This window comes from Cydia splendana, chromosome 18 (assembly GCF_910591565.1).
Source record: "Cydia splendana chromosome 18, ilCydSple1.2, whole genome shotgun sequence".
NCBI lineage: Eukaryota > Metazoa > Arthropoda > Insecta > Lepidoptera > Tortricidae > Cydia > Cydia splendana.
In genome coordinates, this window is record NC_085977.1 from 16307438 (window position 1) to 16328909 (window position 21472).

General features: G+C 38.4%; 1 protein-coding gene across 1 annotated transcript in view; it reads right to left on the reverse strand.

The window, feature by feature from the left end:
- Window positions 1-21472, reverse strand: part of LOC134799156 (steroid hormone receptor ERR1) — a 59807-nt gene that overhangs the window by 37354 nt on the left and 981 nt on the right. The window lies entirely within an intron of this gene.

Consider the following 21472-nt stretch of genomic DNA (forward strand, 5'->3'; position numbering starts at 1 on the left):
GATATATCTGGTGGCGACTGTACCTGCAAAGACCTGGAGAAAGGAGAAATGGATTATGTAGGTACGTGTCGTGTTAAGGTGTACCAAAAAAGGCCAGGTTCTTAAGATTGCCTACTTTCAAAACTTCATACTCAAAGTGTAAATGTAAATGGGTTCAAATTTTGCGCCCATGTTACCTACCTTATAAAACTGCAAGTTCATGTTAGAGGATGGTGAAAAGTCTGCAGTTTTGTTAGCCCACACAGTGCAAGTTTTATTTACACGTCATAATTCCATAGACGTTTGACGTTTAAAATAATACCTACTTGCACTGCGCGGGCTATCAAAATCGCTGCAGAATTTTCTTGGTCTAACTCTAAACACAACTGTCAAGAAAAAAAATTTGTGACACTCACTTTATTGCTGACTGTATTTCTTCTCATTTGCATGTCTATCGAGTACTTCTTGAGACCTTTCTAATGAGCCTAAGCTCGATGTGTTTGAGTTTTTCAATCGAGGAGTTCCTTTGGCTGCCTACCGACTACAACATCAGATCACTTCCATGTTAGCATATGATTACATTGTCACCGGAATTACGATGGTACTCCAAATTTCAACTGATTCAGATACCGGGGTCTGCCCATGCAAATATAGGGACGGTGCACGTTGGAGGGTCTGTCATCTTGTGGCCTGTATCGGAAACATATGTGCACATGTACATTCCCAAAGTACTATCTACCGTTCTCGTCGGTACGTTTCCTTGTGCATAGTAGGTTCCGCCATCTTGTGGGCTAACATCGGAAGCATAAACGACACATTTACGCCTCGCGCCAAAAATCTTACGGCTCCTATGCTGCCCCCTATTATATAGTTCATGCACGGGGCCTAGTCTAGTTTCCGTGTGATTTTTTTCATGAAATTTTGCCATTTACTATAACTTATAAATTCAGTCACTTGAATTTTTTAGTCGCTATTGGCGACATGTTTCGGGCCCGTCGGGGGTCCTTCCTCAGGCTCGAGTGCTCGCGATTCAAGTGAGTGAAACCGTTGTCGTATAAACAATTTAAAACATGTCTCACGAAAGTTTAATATCGATTAAAAATTCAGTATTAAATATTCGTAGTTTTTACTACGAGTATAATTTTGCGTTGGCCTATTTAACAGTGTAATGTCGTTACTTCAATTCAGTAACATTCCAATACACATGTATGTATGTATGTGCACCGTCTCAAGGCCACAGGCGGGGTGACGTCACATTTATAACCTGACCAACAATACTTAATATATATTGTGTGTGTAGTGATTGGGCGTTTAGAATAAATTTGGTATTAGGCAGGTGCCTTTTGTGGCAGGTGCGAGACAAACAATGTTGTTGATAATGAAACCTGGGCCTGCCGCGAATCACGTTCGACGTGTTGCCTCTCTATCGCACTTGTAAATACGTACGTAAGTGTGACAGGGAGGAAACACGTCGAACGTGGGTCGCGGTAGGCCCCCCGGTCGTCTAGTAGAATTTTGAAGGAACTCAACAAAAATAATGTGGTATAAGGTAAGGTGTGGACGGTGTGGTCGATATTTTTTTTTTTACTTTTCTTACCTATATTTAATATGAACTTGCAGTTTTGCCTAATGGTACTAGCGACAGTAGCGACTATGAATATGGACGCCAAATTTCAACCCATTCACACTTATAAAAGTATGAAATTTTGAAAGTACAGGAACTTCCGTCGCCAGTAGGCACACGTATTAATAGAAACAATTGACCACTCCTAGACCTTACGTCTTCACAATAAGGTTCACATTGTCATTAATGTGTGGATGCTACGTATCTAGGCACCAACATTGACAAAGAAGGGGAAGCTCCAATCGATACTAGCGCGGAAAATCCCCAGGCTAGGTTTCGTGTAGAAATTGAATAGGCTTCGGTTTGGCCTTCATCCCTGGGAAGAGAGAGATAGATAGAATGAGGAAGACAGAAATTGTCTAAATGTATGTAACGAGCATGTACAAAAAGAATATTTTGGAGGCCTTTGACACTTTTTCTTTCGTATATGACATCGTGAATTCTTGATTTCAAATCAAAAAATACTGACCTAGTCTAACCTAAAAACGATGAGCACAACAAAAAAACTAATTTCGCAGCCAGAGAGTACCTAGCCAGACAGCATTCTGCAGTGCAAATCAGAATTTTTTACAAAACTTTATTTTTATAGTTGACGATTAAAAAAATATCATATTTAAATTCAAACTTCAAACTTCAACATTTATTCAGCAAATAGGCCACAAGGGCACTTTTACACGTCAACATTCAATTTACATACAAGCAAAATGAAGTTCCTTCCTAGTTGTAAGCTATCAAAAGCAAATTGTGGAGATTTAATAATAACGGACATATTTTTATCGTTTATCTTGTAAACGTAAAAGTAGATAAAAGAGATGTTTTGAACAACTGAATTACACACTATTACAGTATTAATATTTTGTGATATTGTAATGTTGTATGAGAAACCTTGCGACATTTAGAAGTACATAACATTATAAAGCTCCCTATATTCAGTGTCATCACAAATTAAACTAAAACTGTGATAGATTCAGGTCCCAGCCCAGGCTGTCAAGGTAAAAATAGGTAGTAAGGATTGGGCGTGGGAGGGGGGACGTACTGGGTGGTGGGGGGGTGTCTAGACGCCGGCCTTGACCGACGCGAGTTTGGGCGCGAGCGAGGTCGCCGCGACCCAGAGACCGAGTGAAGCGTTTTGTAAGTGTGGTAGATCAGTTTCGTAACTGGATATTTGTCACTGGAGTGACAGAGGGACGAAGGACCCTGGAGATGATATGGCGGTATCAATAAGATTTGTGTATTATGTTATGAGGTTACTTTAGGAAAAGCTTTGGGCTTTGGCCATTGTGGTAATAGAAATGAAGGCTAATCAGAGCAAGAAGTAAGATCCAATTCTAGATTTAAACCTAGCAAAAAATGTAAACACTACAACAAACTCAACAAAGTAGACATACATTGATAATATGATAATCTACAAATATAAATTCGTGAAAACATACCTACTAAAGATACGACATAGGTACTAAAGGTAAATACATATTCAAATCATATTAATCATATTAATCATATTAATCATATTAATATATAAATGTATTTCTTCTTCTTCTTCTTCTTCTTCTTCAAATCAATCGAATTAATTATACAGAAAAGAAAAAACAACAGGTAGTGAAGAAGACAATAAAGGAAATAAATATTTTATTGGAAACATAATACCGAAAGATAACGTTTAGGTAAATGGTAAATATGACGTAACTATAGATTATTTTATATAATTGTGCTAGGTCAGTATTACCCAATTTGAAACAATACCAATAATTAAATAATTATGTTCATGTTATTTAAAAGAAGGCAAGCTAAAAATACGTTATACCTAACAAAATCCTAAACTCTAAACATTGAAGCCAAAAAAAAAACAAAGAGAAGAGAAACCAGATAACTACAAAAAATCAAATGACAATCAAAAGCTAGTACAAGATAAAGATAAATATCCAGGCCCCAGCCGAAAACCAGACTAGACGTACAAAACAATAGTTAACGCGGCGGAACGCAACGCCGCCAGCGCTAGGTCTGTGACCCGTGACATTGCGACGACATTCAGCGGGCCAAATAACGCAGATAGCGCGGGTTCGGCGACCGACAACGCCCAATATCACGCGGACGATCTGTACCTGCGTCGTTATATAACATGACCTACCACAACGTGCGTGTGGTGTGAGACATGTGAGCAGAAACGGTCCCCGGATCTCTTGGGTTTTGATTAGCGGTTTGGAGAAAGCGGAATTTTAATGGAGATGATTGGTTTTGATTCGAATTTGGTCGACCTACCTCAACCATGCTTTTCCAAACCATGGATTTTAGAGCTATCAGTAAATTTTACTTTGAGACGACACAGGTTTGGGACTACACACTACACACAGGCCACAAATTTATAATTTTCCTGAAACAGTGAACTGGGAGACAAAAATTTTATTCACGCGCCAAGATTCCGGGCCTCAAAGGAATTTGATTAGGCATCATCTTTCATATAACGTGACCCACCTCAACATACTATACATGTAATACATGCTTTACATTTGACACGTTCCCCACAAAATGTGCCACTTTTAAGAATTAATGGAGTTAATTGGGGACAAAGCCGAATTTTCAGTATAAAATATGGTATCTGGATATTAAGGAATGGACCACACTTATTCCAAAATTAGATCTGAAAACCCAAGAGATACAGCAAAACCTACCTCAAACAAAGCTCGCGTCATAAATAATAAATGCCGAATAAATGGTTTTACCACGAATATATTGAAAGAAGTGATAAGAACAGAGACAAATTTATATTAAGTTTAGTCATTTTACAAAGTAAAATCTCGAGAAACCGGGTCGAACAATCTAGAAAATCACCGAGAGCAAGAGATCTCTAACTTTTAATATTTCATTTGAAACTGGATCAAACTAACTAACGTAATCTTGCCCTCAGATTTAATGTAATATAATGATATAATCAACTTCGTTAAAGGGCGATATCTTTTTATAACCTCCAATGAGTAAACTAATTTAGACGTATATATTTAGAATTTTGTGTATGTGGATCTAAAACGAATTACTTTTATGATAATGCTTTCAGAATAACCTGGAAAATTAATATAAAAGAAAGCTCTACATTTAGTAGCGATTCTTTCTTACAGACAATTGTAATATTGCGTTTGGTAATAGTTCAACAAGAAACGACATTAATAGGTCAGTGACAGCATATGACACACTGGCACACAGACGTCTGCAACACTTAAGTAAACCAAACTCAGGCGCATAACAAATGTACCACATCATAAATGAAACAACTAATATAACGCTTTAAACAAAGAAGCTCAATCTAAGACGCCGCGGTTCGGAAATGATGAAGTACGCAGTCTGAGGAAGGCGTTGGGGGGTGGGGGCCGAATCCGCCGCGGGGTGACATTGCGGGGCCATCGACCGCTCGCCCGCGCCCGACCTACGGCACGGCCTACGTCCCGCCGCGGAAAACAAGAACGTTGGCGTCTAGAAAACATCTACGGGGCTGCAAATAGCAAATAGGTATTCATGTATCAACACAAAATTGTTGAGAGGAATAATTTATGCTATACGTAATAGAATTTTTCTATGAACTAACCTTACTTAACATAAAGCGTCATGGTAAATATATGTAGGCGTCTAACTAAATGTAAATGTCTATATTCCTATTTCAGACGCAGACGGAGGAGGAGCAGTGAACTACAGACCTATAAAAACGAAGCAAAGTTTAAATCACGAAATTAAAAACATGAGGGCAGAAAAAGTTCAAGAGCAATCGACCAGCCACGTCTAGAAACATCTAAATTTCAAATGACTACAATAAATTGAACACACAAACATTGGGACGCGATTCAAATCAACGAAAACAAAGTTTTGTAGGAAGTAAGCGATAAATACGTTAACAATACAGAACAAACAAATCAAATCCCACCTGTAAAATCAAATCATATCCAAGCCTAAAAGGATTAAAATGTGAAAAAGGTTCTCTTCTCTGGAATCTCGGTCTCATAACGCGACATTACGCAAGACAACGTTGGACAATTTTACCGTAAGGCAAGGACGATACAATTTGTTTACAGAACGCGACGTGCCACGGCGCCACGCGCTTTTAGATTTAAAACAACGCTGCACGTGCGAGTTACATAAGGGCGACGTAAAGGAATGTTGTCTTGATAAAGAATACATCAAGCTCGTTTGTAAACGTATCATTGCTAATAACAATCGGCAATTTAACATCGTTTATTGCGTTTCTGACTCAAAGATTTGATTTACGTTTAATTAAATATCAGAAAATAAGCCTTAATTTTGTCTTCGCCGTTTTTCACTCACTCTTTTTATCTCAACGGAATTCAAAACAGGACGCCCGTTCAGCAACGCGGGGCGAGGCCTAAAAATCTAACTAAATCAAATCTGTGAATATCAACTGCATGACAAAAGATCGCCGACATTTTTGATATATTCCGTGTCAAATTTTCGATTAAAGGCTTTGACAACAGCAGTTTAACAAAATGCGGCGTTTTTAAGGGAATCTCTCAAGGCAACACCATATGCCACAAATTTTATGTCAATATCAGTTTGTAATTATTTTACAAAAGCTCGTATAAAGGTATGTTGGTATAAGTAAGTGATATTTTTCGAGTTTGTATGCCGTGTTTGCAAATTATGTAGGTACTATTAGCTGTATTGTATGTACAGTTTTAAGAAAATCATATATATATGTTATATTATATGCCTCAAAGTTTATCTCAGTAGACATTTGATTTAACATTAAATTTACGACAGGCAAGGTCTTTAAAATTCGACAGACAAATGCTAATAAAGCACCATAGGCGGAATTGATCATCATAATTTCGCTATCAATGTCTACTTGTCTAGACATCATTCAGAATTTGCAATAGTACCTACACGAACAGTACCAATGATTCACGCTATATTGCATTTAGTTTGTATTTAAATTAGCAACTGTACAAGAGTGGTAAATATTTTTAGGTAAACTGATGGTTTGTTATTTAGTCAAATAAGCTATAGCTAACTTCATATAGCTGAAATGTATTTGCATTCACGCTTCGCAAAATGTGACAAAGCGGCGAGAAGTCGAATGAAACGGATACTGTCAGACATCCCGGAGCTGATATGAGACTTGAATGATGTCTTTAATTTCCAGCCGTGGAATTGAGCTTTTGAACAATCAGGTAAAATTTAAAAGACCCTAAATCGCTTCTCTAGATATTTCTGTTGAGGGCTACTTGATAACAAATAAAATAAATTACACTTTAACAAGCACTTCGACCACAGGTCAGAAATATCAATTAACTCACGAAATATAAACTTAATCTACTTATCCATGACACAGAGGGACAAGAATTAATTCCAGTCACTTGAAATAATATATGGTGCTGACGTAAAATTAATTATGAATCCTCTTGTACTTACAATGAGATGAGAGGCCTAGCAGTGGCCTATCTATAATATAGAATGATGATGACGTAAAATAGGAAAAAGATATTATATATATTGAACAGAAATAATCAAAACTAAGGCAGCTAAAGATAACGTTGAAACTAATAGAAATAAATGAGAATAAAGTACCACAGGAAGACATACAGAAGACCAAGAGAGAGAAGGAGAGAGAGAGAGAGAGAAGTTCAATGGATTAGCTGCAGGAGATAAATAAAAATGATTGGAAATTCTAAAAGGTGGTTCCACACATGATCAGATGAAGTATTATATCATATGTATTATAAAGAAACACAGACAGACATTATTACAGGAGGCATCTACTGTACTAAAAAGAATTAAATATTTGACGTAATTTAGTAGTTTTGAAGGAATAACTGTCACCGAAGCCTATAATTTATTTTGTGCAATATATATATAAATAGTGTTATTTATGTAACAGCGAGGTCAAATGTTATCGCGCCAGTATCCAGCAGATAATGTTGGTATATAATTGTCAACATTGTAAATACGTACTGTTTTGTACGAATGCTGAATACTCGTTATCTGTTTCAAACACGTTTAATGTATTAATTTTCCGTTAGATGTCGGCTTTTACTTCATTTTTGCCGAATATATCGAAATAATTATCATTATTTCTAAGTCGTATCATTAAAAATGTGATGTGAGAACCATTTATTCTGCCAATGTAGAAATTGATGAACATGTGAATGAATCCCCAAGTAATCTTCTTTAATTGGGTTGTAGGTCAAATGACAGTGACTTTAAAAAACTAGGTCATGTCTAAGGACTAGGGTAGCCCAAAACCCCCAAACTCTTTGAGAATGAAATACTGATAACGCTCGTGAGGAGAGGCTAGAGAGAATTTCGTTATCTGCCTCTCTATCGCTCGAATATTCAAGAGTTATAGAGAGGCAGATAACGAAATTTCGATTTTCGTGTTTCGCGTAGGCCAGAGGGCACGGCACACATCAACAACAAGTTTTGGAGAGAAATAAACCTATCAGCTCTATTCTAAATTTAGAATTATTATCTCCATTGTTGTTTTACCTGTGTTTGTAATGAGATTCATTCGTTTATGTCTCTATTAGCACAAACATAGAAAACATAATCTAGGTACTTTGCTCCCCACTGGGTAATTGTGCTCCAAAAGTTGTTATATATGAAAACTATATCACAACCTCATTTAAGAGTTACAATATGGCAGTAGTGTTGGTCTACTTTAAATCGGCATAAGTATATATCAACATATCTAGAGTTAGACCAAGATAAATCTGCAACGTCTTCGATAGCACACAGCACACGCCATGCAAGTGTCATTTATACGACATAATTTCATAGAAGTTTGACGTTTAAAATAACACTTGCACTGCGTGTTCTATCAAAATCGTTGCAGACTTCTCTTGGTTCAACTCTACTACAATAGGTATAATTATAAAATTTCAATTAGATTTTGGAACAAATTTTAGTGCAAAGTAGGGCCATTTTACGGTAACTAAAAACGTCGATTGTTGTAATGTGATCCAGCTAGGTCTTTCCTTAACTACGTCACGTCTGCCTTTCGAGTTCGTTGTGCTTTTGTCCTATGACAATACAGTTTTCCTAATCTCATTACTAATTCAAAGATCAGCCCCATGAAACAATACTATATTTTATCGAAGACATATCGTAAGCCTGCTAGTCAAGTCAGTTACTTTTTTCTAACTGTCATAACAATTAGCCACTCCACTATGAAATTTATATGAAAACAGAAAAAGTGACGTCACCGTCAAGTCACCTACTTTTTTTTAGTGTACCGCACAAAACTTTGTTTTTAGTTCTATCCGATTTATAAATAGAAATAACTGCTGGTTACGTTATTCTAATCATTTTCTGAGGCTTTATTTCGTGCATGGTGTGAAATAATTTATTTTAAATACAGGCAACATCCCTATTACAAACAAAAATCAACCTTGTTTTGTATACTACTACGGTTAACTATAGCTCTGAATTGTGGCAGTAATTAGTGAGTTTTTGTTGTGATGATAAGTATAAATTAATTGTCCATTTTCTAGCATGCGTGTGTGTGGGAGACTTTTTCTAATCCAGCTATATAATTAACAGCTACAATATGATCAACAGTTGTATTAAAAATGTATTTACTCTTTGACATGCCATAGACAGTTCAATGTTTAATTTAAATGCTAACAGTGTCAGTGAAATTGTTTTTTTTAAAGAGGGTTTTATTGTCAGGTTTCTGCCATCATTTGAATAGTTATTATGTTACTGCTGAATAAGTAAGTTACTATTTGTTTGAATTTGACAAGTACTTAAAGAACAGACACTAAATACCAAAAAAACGATGGATGGATTGTGTGAAAGAGGATATGAGAAAGAAAGGAGTGAGTGCTGAGGTGTCGAAAGACAAGAGGAGAATGGAAGAGAAAAACATGTTGTGCCGACTCCACATAACGTGGGATAAGGGCAGGGGAATGAAGAAGACACTACATGCCTAAATAAGAGCTTAACGACTTCGGTGGCCGGTAAAGAGCTGTACTTAAAAATTCCGGTAGATGTCGCTATATAATATTATGTGCCATCAAGAGGCATATGTTGCAAAGAAAGATATGGAGCAAATGTTCGCTGCAGACGGGTAAGCAATGTTAGCTCAGTTGGTACAGTCAGCAGCAGAAGTTGCTAAGCGGGCGAGGTGTTCAAAATTACCTTGGCACGCTCTTATTCTCTTAACAATAAAGTCGCGTCAAGATCATTTTGAACACCTCGCCCGCTTAGCAACTTCTGCTGCTGACCGTATATCGACGGGCTGATATATCACGGAGTCGCGAGTTCGCGTCTCCAACGAGGCAGTGATTTTCCATTTTTCACTTATTTCTAACATTGCGATATTGTACGAGCAGCAAACGTTTTTGTACAAAAATAACTTAGGTACAGTCAGCAGCAGAAGTTGCTAAGCGGGCCAGGTGTTCAAAATGATCTTGACGCGACTTTATTGTTAAGAGAATAAGAGCATGTCAACGTAATTTTGAACACCTCGCCTGCTTAGCAACTTCTGCTGCTGACTGTATGTATGTTTTGCTTATATAAGAATGTCTGTGTTTTTTCTTTGGCAACGATTATTAAATAGTTTTTTTATTTACCAGTCTTAAGTCGACTTTGCTCACACTCGCCTTTTTTGTAAATGCATCTGTAGCCTTGATAGTTTTAAGGTGAATGCACCGACGTCCGCAATGACATATCTCACTCTTATTTACACACACGTGCATTTTTGCATAACATTTATGCTTTTAGGTATATGACGGTTCTATATTGAGAAATAATATGTCTGGAAATACCAAAAAGTTCTATTTATTACGAGTTATTTATTTGGGTGGAGAGTGGTGCTGTGTGTTTTTACCTACTCATAATTATAACGGCAGGTCAATTTGGGCAACGAGTAATTATCTTGTACAGACAGCAGCAGAAGTTGCCAAGCGGGCGAGGTATTAAAAATTACCTTGACACGCTCTTATTCTCTTAACAATAAAGTCGCATCAATATCATTTTGAACACCTGGCCCACTTAGCAACTTCTGCTGCTGACTGTGTGTACATTGTAGTCCGAGGTGCTCACAAATATCTGGAGACGCCTTTATTGTCAAGGCGTTTGAGTGTGTGTGTTCAGATATTTTTGAGCACCTCGGCCGATGGCGACTGTACCATCATCTACACTGATCATTGTCAATTCGAAACCTTTATTGTTAAGATCTACTATATATCTAGTTAGTATTTTATAAATTTGTGTACTTAGAGGAACCAATTGCAAGCAAAATTGCAAATATTGAAACGGAAAAGTGGGAAAATTCCATGCCTCGTGTGACATTCGAACTCTTATACGGACTAGACACTGCCACTAGTAATGACATTAGGTACTTTCATGTCATGATTAAGTAACTACAATATAATCTGTTAATGATTGGAATAAAGGATTTATGGAATCTTACACAGATGGTCCTAACCCCAAACTAATATATAGATAAATACATACTTAGATACTATATAATTATATAACATCCATAACTCAGGAACAAATATTCGTGATAAACAGACAAATGAATGCCCTCACCGGGAGTCGAACCTGGGATCTCCCGCTTCGTAGGCACTCAGGATCACTACCGAGGAGGCCGTCCTGCCTTACCTACCTACCACGTACCTACCGTACAGTTGCCATCAGAAAAATGATTTAAACGCTCTACATGGTCCACAAATGGCGAAAAATCTGACATTTCAAGACATTTACCATGCTGACATTTCAAGAATGACATTCGAATGTCAGCCTTACTGATCGAAAATAGAACACATGTTTCAAGTGATGTATGTGGGAAATATATATCCCTTAGCCTGGTTTAAAGGATTAGACAGATTCCTTCAAAATGTATTCGTTCACCTAAGAACGATCGGTAAATATCTACCTACATATAATCGGACGATATACATATCGATGCAACTAGTAACATAAAACATAACCCTCAATGTAACGAAAATCGCATGGGAGTTCTTGCACCGTCTAAATGAGGCAAACGGCTTGTCTTTTATTAGCTAAATCTCCTTATATTTCTACGAGTAAACTAAGCGATATAAGAATAAAACTTAAATCTTACTTCATGCTTTATCAAATCCAGGTTAGCAAAGTTGGAGAAAAGCCAGCTGTCTTCGACTGTGCACATTGTGATAACTTCACTAAGAAACTAATACCAATGTTCCAAAATCTATGTTCACTTTTCTTACAATCCTTTACTCAAAAACTGTAGTTTTTGACGACTTTATTCCAAATCCAAAAGTCCGATTTAATTCGGTCTTTGAGCAAATACAAAAATATTAAATTTAAAACAAAAATGCGCAAACCGTGACACTCAATTTACGTTTACATAGCACGCGATCCAAATACGAACTCTTACGTTATCGTGGTACAAATTCTAAACCGACTATAAGCCACAGCCACGCCGCGGCGTCCACGCACTGTCAGACGCTCACGCAATGCGTGTGCGCCGACCACGCCTCCCCCCACCATCAGGCACGCACTCCGGCATTGGTCCCTTGGTAATAACGCCCTTATACCCTTGACATTAAAGTTGGGATTTCGGGGCGTGACTGCGTCGCCGTTGCACATCACGCACACTTTTATAACAATCGCATTAAAGTCGAGGTTCGCGTAGTTTTCGATGCACCATCTAAAACCCTTTGCGCTTTTCCGATTGGCTTAATTTCGATGGACCAATGATATGGGGTATTTTCCGCTGACGATCCCTATTGGCGCCGGCGCATGCATTTACATTTTCCTTTATATATTTTCTGCTGTCGCAAACATGAGTTCGAGGTTATCATTAGTTAATTATAATTAGAGATGTGTTTTATTATCTTAAGGAAATAATTGGTTATAATTACTACCGCGTATATAAGCAACGGGTTTAATGAGATTTGACGTTTGTACTTATCAAATTGCTAATCGTTGTAATATAAAATAGTATGAAAATATTTGATCCAAACACTAATTAAGTTAAATATTTAGGTCAGTGACATAAAAACACATTTTGTTGTGTCTGACAATAATATAAGCTACCGACGTGATAAAAAAAAGTAGGTACAGAGGCCCTGACATCCACACTGTTAACTTACTAATCTGACCCTTATTGCAAAGATACAAGCTCAATGTGGAGAAAACTGGCATATAAAATGTACATATTGCAGAGAAGACCGTCAAATGGCAAGTGTTTGTATATGTACTTACGTATTATTACGTCGCTCAGACACAGAAAGGAAAAGCTTCACTCCTGCGCTACCGATCTTATGTTAGTGGACTGTGCAGTGTAGCTACATTAGGTACAAACGCAAGAGTTGACAGCAACGAAAGAGCTTGGTAGACGGTCTTCCCTTAAGCCCTATTTAGACAGATCAACTACTTGCATGCGATTTTCGTTACATTGTGGTATTTGGTCGCTCGACTGAATTCATTATACTTTAGTCTGTATTTAGTAATGTATCGAATGTTACATTACATGCAAGTTCTTACGCCGTGTAAATGGGGCTTTATCTCTTAGGTCTTCTCCACATCGACCTTATGTCGGGGCCACACTAACGGGAAACGCCGTTGATTATGGCGATAATCCCGTGTGGCCGTATGAAGTGTCAATTATCGCGATAATCAACGGCGTCTCCGGTCAATGTGGCCGCGGCTTTACAAGTGTAGGTTTTCTGCGTGAAGTCAGTATGGCAGTTGCGCGTGAGTGAACGCAGACACATTGGTATTTCACGCCCGGTACTAATCTTACAGTCAAGGCGAAGCCATACAAAAACGAGGACCGTAGACATACTGTAGGTATCCTAAACATATTCAATTAAATACTAAAATGATAGGTATTTAGGAAAAATGGTTGTTAGCGATTTTGATTAAAAAGAAAGCTTTTTACATAACCATGTGTCTACCATGTGTCTCCTTGCTCAAATTTTTCATTACCGATTCAGATAATTAAAACAATAACTATGAAATTAAACATTTAAAAAACCCCCAACGCCAAAATAATCTATTTTATACCAAAAATACCTTACATCATTTTAGAAAACTCATCAAACTGCTGGATAGATTTTTATCAAAAACCGCGTTCACGTAAAGAAAACCGCACCGAAATTGGCCCATCCGTTTGAAAGCTACGATGCCACAGGCCACAGACAGACAGCCAGACATTGGCGTCAAACATAAAACGACCCTCTTGTTTGCATCGGGGGTTAAAAATATCCCCGGCTTCAGCCTCAGAAGTGATGTTGGGCACATAAATACGGCCTCCTAGCCTAGTCAGTATAGGTAGTGACCCTGCCTATTATGAAGCAGGAGATCCCGGGTTCAAATCCTGGTAAGGCCATTTATTTGTGTTAAATTCTCTTTAATGTTGGGAAACTCTAATCACCTAGGTATAGGTAAAGTTACATCACTTTAGAAAACTAATCAAACTGCTGGATAGATTTTTATCAAACACCGCGTTCACGTAAAAAAACCGCACCGAAATTGGTCCATCCGTTTGAAAGCTACGATGCCGCAGGCAGACAGACAGACATTGGCGTCAAACATATAACAACCCTCTTGTTTGCGTCGGGGGTTAAAAATATCCCCGGCTTCAGCCTCAGAAGTGATGTTGGGCACTTATACGGCCTCCTATCCTAGTCGGTACTCGGTAATAGTGACCCTTTTTTTTTTTTTTTTTTTTGACGGAGTGGGAATGCGTTTACGCACGGTGTGTGGGGCTCGCCACTCCTTTCCCCTCTCCTGACAAGAGAGGGGGAGAATTTGGCCCTACCCACTCCGGCGTTTCACCCTCTCTGCCGTTCGTGAGGGCGCACTGGGATCGATGACATTCCACCACCGCCGCGGTAATAGTGACCCTGCCTACGAAGCAGGAGGTCCCGGTTTCAAATTCTGGTAAGGCCATTTTATTTGTGTTAAATTGTCTTCCATGTTGGGAAACTCTAATCACATATAGGTAAAGCCTGACCAGGAATAAATGATCACGCGCCATGTTGCGGAATTTCACTCGAACTAAGTTTTTCATACTATACTGAACAGTCACCCTATACATGAGAATAACAGCGCCCTCTTGACAATGATCACATATTACTGGTCAGACTTTACGTCTTTCTTCTCGATCTCTGCGTGTTTTCAACCGTAGCTGCGTAGATTGGGAGAGCATCAACAATCAATGTTTTATTGACTCATCGACTTAGCATAACAATAACAACATAGGTACTAAGGCCATTCATGTTTACCAATATGTACCTAACCTGTCCTATTTTTAACCCCCCGACGCAAAAGAGGTGTGTTAGGTATTATACTATGTTTGGCGCCAATGTTTAACCCCCGACCACAGAATAAATAATAGTGCTAGGTACAGAAGACTCACTCTCTAACAAAACGCGTCTGTTATCAGGACAGATATGGCCGCTAGGTGGCGACAGCGCCACGCGCGGCTTATGCTAGCCACCAAAATTGGTGTGGAATGGATGTACTTTTAGCTACCTGTAGTAAAGCGACGAAATCGCGGAGTGAGCCACGCCTGCCCCGACGCAAAAAGTCGCATCGTAGCTCTCCAACCGATGGGCCGATTCGTTAGTTATACTGGGCATTTTCCGCAAATCGACAACCATTGTGCCTATGGGCCGATTTAGACCAGGTGTTAATTACATGAATGTATCTTTGCGGTGGTTCTTGGCTATGTTTGATAGAAATTGATCCAGCAGTTTGAGGAATTTTTATTTTTTTTATAGGACATTTTTACACAAATTGACTAAGCCCCACGGTATGATCAAGAAGGCTTGTGTTGTGGGTACTCAGACAACGATATATATAATATATAAATACTTAAATACATAGAAAACAACCATGACTCAGGAACAAATATCTGTATCATCATACAAATAAATGCCCTTACCAGGATTCGAACCCGGGACCATCGGCTTCATAGGCAGGGATCGGCTTTTATGGACGCGCCGCCACTGCTACCCACTAGGCCAGACCGGTCGTCAAAATATCAGCTCTTTTCCAAAAATTATACGTATACTTAAGGCATTTTTAGCATAAAATTGCTTTTTTTTTTGGCATAGGTATACCTAGCGTAGGGGGTTTAATTTTTTTTAAATTTAATAGTCATATTTAAATATTTCTTTTAATTTAGACTGGCCACGAATATCCGTCAACTGTTTTAAATTCCGGAAAAGGATATGGGCGTCACTACTCCACGGCCCTAGGGACTTCACCGGAAACGCCAACGCCGCAAATATGTAGTTGTCGGAGAGACCAGCCATATTTGCAGTCCTTCAGCCTTTGTTTTCTAATTAGACATTCACGAATTTCGGGTTATGAAACTGTAACTGCGAAGTTGCGAACAATCTTCCTTATTGATCGTTCCCTCTGTATCGCGCATATTTTGAGCAACTGCGTCACAGTATCCGGAGGCGTTAACACGGCCCTAGGCTGCGTAGTCTATGTACCTATGTGTTGTTTTAGTCTAGACAATCCAGATATTATACATTTTATATAAAGCAGTATACGTAACTTTACATAATTAAGGCATTATGTAGCAGTCACATTAAACTACAACAAACATATGCCTTTCGGGTTAACAAACGCAAATGTCTTCCTTATCGATTCTTTCTTTTGTGCCCTGCGTAATAACAGCAACGCTCACTGACCCTTGCTGGGCCTTAAGTCCTTGGAATAAGGCTTCCGAATAATCAGCTCAAAACAAATGAGTCGCAGTCCGGGAGGCGATAGCGCGGCCCTAGGCTGCCTATGTATGTGTTGTCTTAGGGCAGGCACCGCCGCGCCGGCAGACCTTGCTTTTTTGGCTGTAGGGTTGACACATGGCATGGACTTTGTAGAAAATTATGTGGCATCGTACTATTAGTAAATCGAATAAATTAGTTTAAGTATAGTTTCGCCAATTAAAAGAGTGCTTTAATAAACCTATTCTTGGATAGTGAAACCTATTAGGTACGTTACGTACATCGGGTAGGTTGTCTGTAATCTGTAATACAGACTCTGTATTACTTATTCACCTTCACCAATGATTAATAGTGTATTGTTGAACTATCCTCGGATAGGCGATTTTGTGACGCCGTGATGCCACTGATATGAGTTCCTTTTCCTTTACAGAATCTTCTGGAATTGTTTAAGAACTTAAAATCTAGAGACATACATACCTACAGATCTGTCTGACAGACAACTCTTTCAATTATAAACATTATGCCATATGCTAAAAATAAAAAGTGACCAAGCGCTCCAGTGGCAGAGGCCGAATTCGAGCGTCTTCAGCTGGACTCTCTCAATCATCATCATCATATCAGCCCTACATCGCCCACTGCTGAGCATAGGCCTCTCTTCCAGTACGCCACTTGTCTCGGTCCTGAGCTAATCTCATCCAGAAGTAACCCGCAATTTTCCGGATGTCGTCCACCCAACGAGCCGACTCTCTCAATGGCGGGAATTAAGTACAGACGAGTCTTCCGGATATCTATAGAGTTTATTAAATACAATAGTTTGAAGTGATCTAAAAGAACGAAATATCATTACATGTAGAAGGCAGCACACATAATGCATGTTGTAGGTAAAATTTTGCGTACTCATAGATATGTTTGCGTATGTGTGTGTACAAGAACTAGTGCCATTTCCTCGACAAGTGATAAATAATGGAGGTAGGTATCTAAGTATATTTGTTTAAAAGACTGCGCCTGGCCATGACCTATACAATCTTTCCTTGGGTGTTGAAGAATAATTTTGTTTATCTTGCAGCCTTGTTTTTTATCTATTGAATGAAGAGCTTTGGATTAATTTCTTTGAAATTTAACTTAGCTTCGCTGTGTAATTAAGTAATTATCAGTGCTTTCCTTGAGCTATACCTAGAAATTTCCATGAAAGATTTCGAGGGTGGATTCTGGTAATTTTGAGCTTATGGACTGGACCCAATAAATCCAAAATTATTGACAAGGAACCATCTAACACAGCCCTAACAATAATAAATTGCTAAGCAGCCGGTGTGGGAGGCCATTCGTGGAGCAAGCGTTGGTGTGCGTTAGCGTCCTAGTGTGCGCGCCGCCGGTTCATTGCCAAGGCCAACTCCAAATCTCCCAGTCGGCCCCCCCACCCCCCGACCCGGCCACCCGAACCATCCGACACACTAATACCATTGCTGTTACACTACTGCGTTACTGCACGAAAAATCCCCAGGCGCGGAAAGAAACGGCTATGTATGCTGCAGGTGCGAAAATTTCGCGTGCAGAAGGCTGTTTAGTGTTTACACTTGCAAGCGACGACGTATTTTTAACGCTGCATATCGCATTCCATTAGTATTTGAATCTAATCATCAAGATAGAGCTCAAAAGAGAAGTTTTTTGTAGATTAAGCACAATTAAAAAAACAAATGAGTAAACTGTGAGTACTTCAAAGATACCGTTTCTGCAAGCAGCCTTGAACAGCAGATTACTCATCATAAAAACCGAAAACAAAATATACCTAAATAATGATTCCGTCGCGGGCAGGAATCAACTCAAGGCCGGCCGGCTCAAATTGGACGTTCAAAACAAGAAATAGAACTAGGTGCATAGGCTAGCTAGACCAGCAACATAACTGCATGATAAAAAAACGTGACGTGAGGACGTGACTCTACGCTGTAAATGTACGGACGGTAAAGTAAGGAGTACTTACCTAATACCTATCTACTTCAGATTCAAGAGATTGACGCCAGCGCCTTAGACATAAAATAGTATCCATGCATGTCCAAAATTTAGCATAAACTTTCTCCGGTTGGAAAATTAGGGAAAATTACAGAAAACTAATGGTAAAGAAGAATAACAAAATCCCGTAATATCAATTGAATCATTAATCAACTAAGGAAGTGCAATTAATAGTACAGAAACGCTTATCGTTCGATGTCACCCTTGACCGAATAATGAACCTTAGATAAATACGAAGGAAGCATCAAGCATCACTTATCTCAACTCAAGTAACGGGACTAGCAACATATTATGAGAAGATCAGTGGAATTTTACTAGAAACAAGGTAAAAAAAGCTAAAATTCTAGAGATATGGAGGAAAAACACAGAAAAAAAACAGAAAACTTAACAAGAACAAAATAAAAATACTCAAAGAGGGCGGAAATTATCGTATTACGCAGCCGAGAAAATGCTAAAGCGGAATGAAATAGCTACCTAATAGGTAATTATACTAATTATATCTTTGAAGGGAGAAGCTTTTGAAAATTAATATTTAAAGCATGGAAAGTTTATTATATTATAGAGGTATTACTTGTGATGTGACAGATAATAATTCTGTAAGAACAGTTACACTTGTAAGTATGTACCCAAAATATGATCGTTGGTTTCGGTTATTTTGTCGTTACTTTTAAATTAATATGTGTAAGTCTTTCTCATTTTCTCTAAAATAACCTGGAATAGATTTCTTTAGAAATTAGCATTTGCCGTTTAAGATTTGCTTTTATTGAATATGTTTACGTGCAATAAAGTGACATACATACAGTTATCACAATTCGTGATTATTAAATCATCAGTATCTACTCAAGGTTGCTTCGTTTTCTTTAATGCAGTATAATACGAGTATTATGTAATTATACATGTAGAAATATTTACGATAGACGTTGGAATAAAGAGATCCTTCATACCAAAACCTAAAAGGAAGTAGCTCAAATGTGTGTAAATACAAAAGTCAAATATTTCAGTACAAGACACTTAGCAACAGAGTTGCAGACATGTTTGCAGTATGTCTGCCGATGTTCGATTATAGTTCTCATGGCCGTGAGTGAACATACAAACGCATCGCCCCCTCTATATATTTTTAAACAGGTGTTTCATTATTAAGGTACTTCGTTGCTCTTCATCAGATTTAGGATATTAAATCTTTATGGGTTATCTCCATAATATTTTTATGACCAAGGTACATTTCTTAATCCAAATGGCATTTTTTCCAAAACACATTTTCCCTTCGAGTACTTTCTTTTAATTTTTCCTGGAAGAATCTTCTTTCCTTTATTTTCTTCTTATATCCGCATCTACGATAAGTAGCAATGACTGAGGACAGTTGTCTAAGGTTTCCGGAGCAAGAATCCTAAATCCTAATCCTCTATCTATTGAATATATTTCTGGTGGGAGACAAACCCTTAGTAAATTGTGGTCAAAAACAACTGCCCAGGGAATTTTCAGTTTCACCAGAGCGCGAGTCTTTATAATTGAGTCGCTTAACTTCAAACTCGGATAAATCCATGTGTCAGATTATGCGACTATGGTATTAAGAAAAGGTAATAGAGTAGATATTTGCTGAGAGGGTTGAATGAATTTACCCGAGTTTGAAGTCAAGCGACACAATTATAGTCTATGTATAATCATGAATCCCTCTCAAAAGTCTCAAATAGGTAAGAAGTATAAAAATTGTGTCAGTAACTCAGTATATCACGATCGTGTGACGCTGGAAGTAGGAGATAAGGTGCAGTCAAGGCCGCTATATATCATTATCATATGCATCGTGTTGCACATAGATTAGATACGTACCTACCTAATCTGTACGAAATTATAACAAAGAATCCATCTTTGCTGATCTGCCGCACAGTGATGCCTGATGCATTTTGTATTCTGAGCAGCTAGTTCAGAATATGAATGGCAAACGTGCTCGGGGTGGGGCAAGTATGAGATGATTGGACGCTGTGAAGAGGTCGGCTGGCGGCAGTTTGCACCGTGCAGTCCACATGGCTTATGACCGCACAAAATGGAGACAAATCACATGTGGTCGCGATCCTCAGCAAGGAGGGAACGAGGAAGAAGAGAGTTCAGAATATATTAGGATTAGGTATTGGATTCCTCCAATAAATCCTTTTAGACTAGTGGCTCTGTGAGCTGTAGACCTCGCGATGTGCTTCATAAGCTTAAAAAAAATAAAAATTAAAAAATAACTCCGTTGAGTCATTATAACAGCTAACTGACAATGGTCTTAAGTGACATCTGACCCTTACTGGCACTTAAGTCCTTGATGACAAATTCCATCATTTTGACATTAAAAAAAAAACAAAATGACAGAAAAATTATACCTAACGACTGAACCTACTCACAAAATTTCACGAGAATCGGTTATGAAATGCGACCTGCAGAGAAGAACATTTGGACATATATATAGCATATACATAGCTCCCGCTTCCTTTTTGAGGGTCGGATTGGGTGAATTTGGCACTTTCCGCGGCTCCAGCGGGCCCTTAGGGACCTTAGGGTCCTTTAGGCCATAATGAGACCACTGGATTAAGTGGTATAAATCCAATGTTCAGATAAGAGAGGGTTTTTTTTAATACCACGTCGGTGGCCCGCCTGATGGTAAGCGGTCACCGTAGCCTATGGACGCCTGCAACTCCAGTGGCGTTACATGCGCGCCCTTTAAAAACGCGGAGCGAGGACTGAAAACAGAATATCATGAAGATCAGGAAAGCACAAATTTCTCCAGACAGAACGAAAAAAAGAATGACGAGCACTGAGGCGTCTAGTATTTCAATATTTTCAATATAAACAGTGTATAAAATAACATCAAATCCAAAAGAAATCTATTAAAGATACAAATAAATTCCGCAATATTTGCAATACCTCCGCAGCAACAGATAACTCCGCCTAAAAATATGCATACTTACTAGCTATATTCAGACGCGATAAAAACTCAACAAAAGATCCGACTCGTTTTTATCGGCACAAAGAGCTTGTTTAAATTAATACGAGCGTATCAAAGAGCAGCCTACTATACAGAGATAAAGAACGGTTACCCAATTTGGGAGAGTAACCTTGATATTTCTAACTCCTAAGTGGTCTCTAAGTGTAGTCTACACAAGTTTCAGACGCATGTGGCTAAATATTTACATTTGAAAAGAAA